At 33.3% G+C, this 9,057-nt stretch overlaps 1 protein-coding gene across 1 annotated transcript in view; it reads left to right on the top strand.

Annotated features, from left to right (window-relative positions):
• Positions 1-2,248: 2,248 nt before the first annotated feature.
• Positions 2,249-9,057, top strand: part of LOC126734645 (uncharacterized) — a 134,227-nt gene continuing 127,418 nt past the window's right edge. Inside the window, exon 1 of the mRNA XM_050438342.1 lies at positions 2,249-2,391. The gene's annotated coding sequence lies outside the window, so the exon portion shown is untranslated. The remainder of the gene's footprint in view (positions 2,392-9,057) is intronic.

Below are 9,057 nucleotides of genomic sequence, written 5' to 3'. Positions count from 1 at the left end.
GTTAACATTTAGGCTGCAAATTTTATGAACTAATAATTTCTTTACCGAAAATAGCATGACGATTCAAACAATAATGATTTTATTAGAAAAAACTATAAAAATAAAAGGGTCAATAATTAATTACTTTTTCTATTATTTAAGTGATATGCATACCTTTAATCTATAAAATAATAAGCAAACAGAACAGGAAATGCACACTAAATAAGTGAACACTTGTTTTATATATTATACAAAATTATACAACTGTTTTTCAACAACTGTTTAAATAAAAATATACAGAACAATATAATGTAAATTTTGATAAAAATAGGATGTAAAAAATTATTGATAGGTTCATGAAAGTAATGTAGTTCTAATTTATTAAGGTTTTACCTAATCTCTTACATGATTGCCCAACAAATTGAAAACCTTCACGGTACTAAAAACGTAGTGTAGCTATTTTCTTTTACCGACCTATTTTGATAGTATTAAAAGTAATATACCGTACAAAAGTATTATTAGTAATATACCGTTTAAGGAATCGACCTTTACGCATACCGATGTGCTTAAAGACAAAATATGGCTGCACACGCGCATGCACTTCGTGCGCTCTGCTAGTCGCCTGCTGCGTCTTTGTTTTTCAATACAGCGTTAGTAAGCATCGGAATTTAATCGAAGAAGCTGTATAACTTGCAATAAAAATTCTAAAAATAATATGCGAAAGTTGAAGCATTTCTAAAATATGAGCGGCTTACCCACATCAGTGTACAATCTACATGAAATCATAATCTAAAAATGTTTATTATGCCTCCTTATTGCATAATAAAAATTAACGCATTATTCCAATGAAAATGAAAAATAATCTCTGGCAAGGGTTTCTAATAAAAGAGAATTGGCACATTCAACATAGCACACTATTTCGCGACTCAGGCAGTAACAACTTGTTTTTACAGCAACTAAAAGTAACTTTAGGCGTTTAATGTACCATTAATAAAAAATTGCTTTATAAGATAGTCGCCCAAAATACCAGTACAAACAATATATTTTTGAGGATGCTGAGTACGTAATTAAAAACTTCTGTGCTGATTTCCCGAGGCCAATATCGAACAATGAAAGAATTGTATTTCCCTTGTGATGAAAAAGAAGATTTATCTGAAAATAGTATATTTAGGAAAAATTGTTACAAAATATTCTATTAGAAAATTCCATTCTTTACCACTAGTTTTCGGGAAATGTCACCTCAGTTTTGGAAAAGTTGAAACATTTGACCTATAGTATATTCTTTACAAAAACTGTTCTATGGTCCATAACCATCCTTCTTGATCGTGTTGAATTCACTTATAGAGAACTATAAACCGTTTTTTTTCAATAGTTTTTGCTTCTAGACGATGTACTGTTCTTACACTTTAGTATGGCATTTAGGAGAGTATTAAAGACAAGGAATGTCTCATATTTCGAAAACTTATTTAATTTGTTTTTTTTGCAAGGAATCAATATATTTTTAAATTTAATTGAGAACAAATCCTTACATTGTACTGCCAAATTGACTTAATAGTGCAGGGTGCAGGCATAGGAACATAAAATATGGCGATATTATTATTATTATTCTGTAAAAAAAAAAAAATGCAAATACCTATCAGACGACTGGAGGTGGCTGCTCTAGCTGACCACCAGTCCAGACTCAAAAGAAAAAAAGAAAAGACAGATCCAGAAAATGGTGGTACCATTATTTTGGACAATGCGTAATCTTCAATTCCCCGACCTGTATAGCTTACTCAGAAGATAAGTATATTTCCCTTGCAATTTATGTTATTACAATGGTAAGCACATGGAAAATCCCACCCTGTATAGGGTAACACCTACTGCACCTAAGTTGTTGCTAAGTTATCATTAAAGTCAGCTAAGTCGTATTAAGAGTTTTTTTTAGGCTTAAAACTTTTATATACTTTATTAGCAACATTTTTGGATTGGAAAAAAAACATATTTAAGGTATATTAAATGCTTCCCAGTTTACATACTTTTGTTCCTGCACTAAGAATGAATTTATATACCGAAACGGGAATCATAACCTGTTTATATGCACCACAAGTATAGAGGTATTAAAGCAATAAATTGTAATACCTGTTAACAAGATTTTAGGCTATATTTAATTCACAGGTATTGAAAGTAACATTTATAAAAAAATATCATGATGTTTATTATGTTCTATTGAATATCTGTTCGATTATTTTTGTTTTTAGATGTAAGGATGAATCTCAAAAACAACAAGAAGAACAATGTTTGCCTGAAATGTAGCAAAACATTTAAATATATTAGGCTAAGCTGGGCAATTCAGACCAAAGTCTTTCTTGAAAATTCGACGCTTCATGGAGTTAAATATATTGCAGATGGTAATAGACCCACTTACGAAAGGTAAATAGCAGTATAAAAGGAAGATTATATTTAATATAGATTTTCTTCCTCTTATTATATAGGTATCATCCATAATTCAGAATATACTAAAAAACTTATATTATAGTAAAACTTATTTCTTTTTCTAATCATTCTTTTAAATTTAGTTTGAACCTAAAATGCTCAAAACTCCAGAGTACGTTCCAGTCTAAATATCTTCGTATAAGCTTATACTGTATAAATAAACAATAAGCAATGGTCTCAATCATCTAAAATAGATCTCCAGGTGTCCTACTTTTAACGGAGCATTATCAGGTTTGTACTTTATCTACACAGTTATTTTGTACTTCTTTTTTGTTTATGGTATTTTAGAAGATCTCTTGGTAGGTAGTTCAGGTGTAGAGCTCTTTTTTTGGTAATAACAGATCGAAGCTTAGCAAAAGGATGAATTTAACTATTCACGTACCAGTTTTAGTTTGTGCTAAGAATTCAGGTCTTATAGTCGACATAGACAAATTAATTTAGAAAAAATATTATTTTTGCTATTAAGAAAGCTTATTGCTAATTAAAACTTTTCTATCAACATCATATGTGTCTACTAAAGTAAAACAAAAAATCGAATTGACATTTTGGTTCTTACCTACTACAATTGCTGTGATGATCCTTATCCGTCCCAAAATTACGAAAACACGATACAAAAAGGTTCAAACGTTATTAACGGTTCAAAGTTATGGTATAAAAAAGCACCAATCTATTTCAAACAAACTATGACAGGATGCAAAATAACTTCTGTTTTCTTATGTACATTTAAATATTGTACAGTTATTTTAAATTTCCGTAGTCTATATTACTTTAGACTTTTGGCGACTAAAGTAATTAAATATTGTTTTAATCCATTTGCATACTAGCTACTTGATTTACTATTGCTGACATGTCATTTTTTTATATCTGGACATTTAATTGAGCGAAGGACATCCCAAACAGCAGAGATACGTACTAAAGACGTATTTTGTACGTGCACCACGACATAATGTACGTACACAGTACATACCCCAAAAGACGTACTACCTACTATGGACGTGTATACGACGTCCACTCTCCAAAGAATTCTACCTATACTCTATTTCAGAAGTGTATAGAGCAATAAACTGGAGAATTCCGTTCTGTTTGGCTACATTTCGTGGTAGTTCATAGGCGCAGGTACTTATAATATTTATGAATTTAATTTTCACGGATTAAATACCTTTATTTTGAAAGAGATTAAATACTAAATAAATACTTTTAATCCTTTTGTATAGGTAGCTATCTTTTAACGCTTTGTAACATGCAAAAATGGGGTCAGGTAATATATACAGACTATAAATACTTTTAAATCATATTTTAAACGTTAGTAGTCACTGCTACGCTGTAGTGTAATCACAATATTATTATCCCAATATTTAAAAAATGGAGGTATTCAGTCCAACGAAAAGATGTACTAAAAATTCTCCACTATCGCTGAGTGAAAAAGTTATTATTTTAAATGTACATGATTGCATAAAACACGATTACCCTAGTTTTACTGTGCAAGAAATTGTTGAAAAATGTTCTCGAATGAGTGGAATTGGAAAGTCCACCATTTTCAAATTGTTGCGGGAAAGAAAAGTAGCAGGTCAAGTGGAATCTCCCAAGCAAAAGCCAGGACGACCTACAAAAGTCCTTGATGAAAATGCTAAATGTATAATTCGAAGAAAAGTTCACTCTTTTTATTTTAAAAAGGAAATACCCACCCTAGACAAAATTTTAATGCAGCTTGGCCGAGATGACAGTATTCCGTTGATAAGTAGAAAATTTTTATGGAAAACTTTAAAAAATATGGATTTTGCCTGGGAAAAGCATAACCGCAAAGCACTTTTACTGGAGAGCGACGAAATTGTTTGTTGGAGACGACAATACTTGAGAAGTATCAAGCAGTACCGCAGGGAGCAAAAGAAAGTTTTTTATCTTGATGAGACGTGGATTAACGAAGGTTATATAGTCCAAAAAATGTGGCAAGACAAAAATATAACCAGTGCTCGCCAAGCTTTTATAGAAGGCCTGTCTACGGGTATTAAAGTACCTTCGGGAAAAGGAAAAAGACTTATAATCACACATATTGGAAGCGAAGAGGGATTTTTAAAAGAAGGTCTGCTAACCTTTGAGTCGACTCGCACAGGAGATTACCATGAAGACATGAACTCAGACGTTTTCGAGGACTATTTTGGTGAGATGATAAAATTTCTTCCGGCTAATTCGGTGGTGGTTATGGATAACGCAAGCTATCATTCACGGCGAATAGAGAAGACGCCAACTTCAAGTTGGAGAAAGCAAGATATTATCGATTGGCTGACTGCAAATGGTATTGCGTTTGAAGCAAATTTGATAAAAAAAGAACTGCTGGCAATAGCAAACTTACACAAAACTTGTTTCATGAAATACGCCGTGGAAGATATAGCCGAAAAATATATTATACCTGTACTGCGCTTACCGCCATATCATTGCGAACTAAATCCTATAGAACTGATATGGGCGCAGGTAAAAGGATTTGTAGCAAGACAAAACACGACTTTTAAAATGAAAGATGTTAAGCTACTGTTTGATCAAGCCATTACAGAAGCGACACCAGAGAATTGGCGAAAAGCAGTCCAGCATGTAATTAAGCAAGAGGACAAAATGTGGGATCTTGACAACCTCATCGATCAGACAGTCGATCCTTTAATTATAATGTCAAGAGGTGATGACAGTTCGTCAGATGACGAAGAAGACTACAATCTATTATAATTTAAAATTGTTATACACTGTTCAAAAAGTGCCAGATCCAAAAGTGACATTTTCAACTGCTTTACTCTACATATTATGTTCAATAAATTTGTGAAAAAAATATATTATTCCATTTAAACAAAAGTAACTTTCTAAAATAAAATAGCATTTAAGTACATTAATTATAAGGTAAAAAACAAGTCCCAGTTGCACGCCTTTGGCGAACCGTTTTCAATGTTTATCAGTGGGTAACAATGGGCAAAACTCATAAATTGACCCAAAACCGGGTGGCACTACCTGCAATCAACGAAAAGAAAGAATTTTACATTGAAACTAATACCCAACTAAGGTAGTGGCATAAAATATTGGTGGATCACCAGGTACCACTTTTGCATATCTAATGAGGTTTTATTGCTCTACACACTTCTGAAATAGAGTATAATATGTATTTACTTTTAGGACATTTTACGTCATGTATTGGACATAATATGACGTATCTAGGATGTTTATACGATTCTTTTTTTTTCTGTTGTCAAACGTATTTGGGAGAAAAAATAACTCATATAACAACTGAAAATATTTTGATTATAAAAAAAAATGTATAAAAATATAAGACAAAAAATGTATATGTTTAAAAAATAAAACAAAAATTAAACGATTAAGAAAATACAAAAAAAACACATCATTTGTTCTTCGCAACTATTGTGAAATACAGTTTTTAATTTTCTTTGCGCTCCGAATCAATCAATCTTGTATTAGTTTCTTTGACTAAATAAACGATATACGGGTAGTGCATCGCCGAGCAGAACACAGGAAAACCCATGTAAATTTTTTAAGGGGTCAATTATTGGCTTCCCTGTACTTTTTATAGAAAAAATGTAAGATAACTTTTTGAAGAAACCAATCTGGCAAACCCTTGTGCAAAGTGTCAAAAAAATTTCATAAGCGAATCTTGAATTATTTAATTAAATGTTGTTGTTTGCTATTAATCCTTACTTATGTAAGGATTAATAGCAAAAGTAATTTCGGCTTTTTTATAATAAACTGAATTTATTGTAACTTGTAGACAAGAGAAAAATACAAAGAAATCAGAAACACTGCTCTCGCTACACAGTCTACTAGTAATCTGCTTTCTTGCCACTGCGTCGCCTGGCGGTATACACGAAATGTTCGTTTGGACTACAGTGGTCTCACACAAGAAATAAATGTCAAAAATATATATAAGTGTTATTAAACATGTCCCCCAACTTGAAGACACTAGGCTTCAAACACACAAAGTTTGACAAACACAAAGTCTATGCTTCCGGTAATAGACATATTTTTTTAAAACCACGTTTAATTTCACCACTGGCAGTCTTTATTGTAGATACTCTTGGGATACCGTCTCTTCCCGAGTGAATCTGGATGATTCGGCCGAGCTTCCAATGCGTTGGTGAGAGGTTATCTTCTTTTATAATCACTAAGGTGTTCTCTTTTAGGCTGCTTTGGTTGGTTTTCCATTTTGTCCGGAGTTGAAGCTCCGATACAAATTCCTTACTCCACCTTTTCCAAAAATGGAGCCGCATATACTGGATGTGCTGATAAGGGGATAATCTGTTTTCCGCGATAGTACTGACATCATACTCTGGCACTGAGGTGAGAGATTTACCAATAAGGAAATGTGCGGGAGTTAAGGGAGCAAAATCGTCAGGATCAGAGGATAAGAGCGAGAGAGGTCGTGAGTTGAGTACGGATTTAACCTGCACCAATAGTAAGGTATCACCTATAACTCTTTTAAGATGGTGTTTAGTACTTTGAACCCCCGCTTACCACAAACCCCCGTGAAGTGAGGGGAGTATGGTGGAATAAACTTCCAAATAATATTGGCCATAGTAGCATACTCCTCAATGTCATTCTTATGTTCTTTAAGAAATTTGCCTAATTCTTTTAGCTCAGAATTAGCTGCCACAAAGTTTTTACCATTATCCGAGAATATCATGGAAGGGCAACCACGACGACTCGAGAATCTGCGCAAAGCCATGATAAATGCATCTTTTGATAAGTCAGATACCAACTCTAAGTGAATGGATTTAGTCACAAAACACACGAATAAACATATATACGACTTGGTTGTGCGCCCCGATCGACCAATCTTTTTTCTAGTCAGTATAGAACCTACATAATCCAAGCCTACCACATCAAATGGCTGTCTAGGATTTACCCTTTCACTGGGCAAGTCAGCCATCATTGGTTTACAGATACTAGCATTAAATCTAAAACATTTTATGCATTTATGCGTTATTTGTTTACATTGTGATCTACCATTTATGGGCCAAAAACCATTACGAATATTTGCCAGCAATTGCTGAGAACCACAATGAAGTAATCTAATATGCTCACTATGAAGAATTAGTTTTGTAAGATTATCTTTTTCCGGTAAAATAGCAGGATGCTTTTTCTGAAATTTAAAATTAGATTGACGAATTCGACCGCCTACACGCAAGACTCCAGCAGCGTCTAAATTTAGGTTTAAAATCTTACTGTCTTTCGAAATGGGTTTATTATTTTCAAGATTTGTAATTTCCTTTAAAAAATGTTTTCGTTGACAAACCTTAACAAGAACGTGTAATGCATAATTAAGCTCGCCTAATGTAAGTATACCAGTCTCACGCTCATTTTTTAACTTTTTGGCGTTATTTTTCCATCTTAACATATAAGCAACCACTCTTTTAAGTCGGTGCAATGATGAAAATCTCTTAAGTAAAGAAAAGTCAATAGTCTGATGAAAATGAAAAGTACAACCATTTTTCGTATATCAGGTAGATCTTTCACAAGAATACTAGAGCCTTTAGGCCATTTAGATATATCAGATGAAAGGAATATTGGACCTGACCATCAGATACCACGCAATAAAATGTCCGCAGGATTACAGTTAGTAGGTACGTGGTTACAACTGAATGTCGATGTAAGCTGCTGAATTTGAGAAACACGATTACTTACAAAAGACTGGAATCCACCTGGTTCAGTTTTTAACCATCCTAGTACTACTATGGAATCAGACCATAGAAGTACTTCATGGAACTTAAATCGCATAGATTTAATCACCTGATCTGTTAATTTCGACAAAACAAAAGCAGCATATAACTCCAATCTCGGCATAGTAATCGTTTTGAGAGGACAAACTTTTGATTTTGCGCAAAGTAATTTTACAAAAACATTACCATTTTTGTCAATAGACCGGATATATAAACAACTACCGTAGGCCTTCTCCGATGCATCAGAAAATCCATGCAACTTGATTTTCTCTGGATTGCTACATATCGCATGTCTGGGAATTTCTAGAGTATTTAACAGAGGTAATTCATCTCTCAACATAGTCCAAGCAGTATGCATATATAACGGAAGACTTTCGTCCCATGATAACTTTTCCAGCCAAAGTTTTTGTAAAAGGATTTTTTCCACAATTATGCTAGGACTTAGGAGACCTAAAGGGTCAAAAATCTGTGAGGTTCTGGATACAATTTCACGCTTTGATACAGGCTCTTTAGAATATTGGAAGTTTATTTTGAACATTAATTTATCAGAAGAAGGATTCCAAACTAACCCTAATGTCTTGGAATTTTCATTTTCGCTTAAACTCACAATTTTAATATTACCTTCACTACCCGGTATCTTTTCCAAAACTTCCTTGCTATTTGATACAAATTTTCTTAAATTAAAGCAACCTTGCTTTAAAATACTCGATATGTCATTGCATATACGTAATACATCCTGCGCAGTTTCGCTACCCGATAGCAGATCATCAACGTAGAAATCTGATCTAATTATTGCAGCCAAATCAGGAAAATTTTGTTCATTTATAGCCGCTAGATCAAATAAACACCGAATTGACAGATAGGACCCGGCTGTTGTCCCATACGTCACCGTTTG

The sequence above is a fragment of the Anthonomus grandis genome, chromosome 3, assembly GCF_022605725.1.
Source record: "Anthonomus grandis grandis chromosome 3, icAntGran1.3, whole genome shotgun sequence".
Classification (NCBI taxonomy): domain Eukaryota; kingdom Metazoa; phylum Arthropoda; class Insecta; order Coleoptera; family Curculionidae; genus Anthonomus; species Anthonomus grandis.
The sequence above is the reverse complement of the archived record's forward strand: the minus strand, read 5'-3'. Positions and strand labels throughout refer to the sequence as shown.